The sequence below is a fragment of the Tupaia chinensis genome, unplaced genomic scaffold, assembly GCF_000334495.1.
Source record: "Tupaia chinensis unplaced genomic scaffold, TupChi_1.0 Scaffold143615_1, whole genome shotgun sequence".
Taxonomy (NCBI): Eukaryota; Metazoa; Chordata; class Mammalia; order Scandentia; family Tupaiidae; genus Tupaia; species Tupaia belangeri.
The window spans coordinates 1,530,593-1,531,214 of record NW_006203463.1 but is presented as its reverse complement, the minus strand read 5'-3'; the positions used below and the strand labels follow the sequence as shown (position 1 = coordinate 1,531,214).

Sequence of the window (622 nt, the reverse complement as noted above, 5' to 3'; positions counted from 1 at the left end):
GGGCGCGTGTGCGAGCGTGCCCAAGATCCCAAGAGGAGAATGGAGAAGGGATTACGGCGTGACCATCCCCTCTGTGGGGCGATTTCTCGCTTTCTGTCTCTATGTCTCTGTCTGTCTGGCGAGCGCACGCGCCCTATAGCAAAAACCTCTCTAAATAAATAAATAAATAAATAAATAAATAAATAAATAACCAGGTCGTCCCAACGCCTGCCACATCACAGGCCTTTCATAGCTATTTAGGAAACACACCTGCTGGGGATGCGTGTTTAAGTATGAGTCAAACACTGGACCATGGTTTCCTCTTATTTCTTGACTACTAAGAGAATATTGCAGCGGGCTCACCGCCCAGCGTGTACTTCCTTGAAGCTCACCCAGGTCCTGCCTCCTGCTCCCACAAATCCCCAGAACGATGGTCAACTGTCTTGAAAGCAGTGAGCGTGGATTGTTATACTGTATTTACGAACTTTTCAAAGTGTAGAGGTGTATTTTCCCCTGGATTAAAAATGCGTTTGACCAACTGCGCGTAGTTACCAGGAGACTGGGACCCTGTGCGGTTTGATCCTTTCCCATTCCTCGCTTGTACCTCTCTCTCTCTCTCACACACACACACACACACACACAC

The 622-nt window shown here is 48.2% G+C and overlaps 1 protein-coding gene across 1 annotated transcript in view; it reads left to right on the top strand.

Moving 5' to 3' along the window:
- SPATA18 (spermatogenesis associated 18) overlaps positions 1-622 on the top strand; it is a 53,171-nt gene that overhangs the window by 37,670 nt on the left and 14,879 nt on the right. The window lies entirely within an intron of this gene.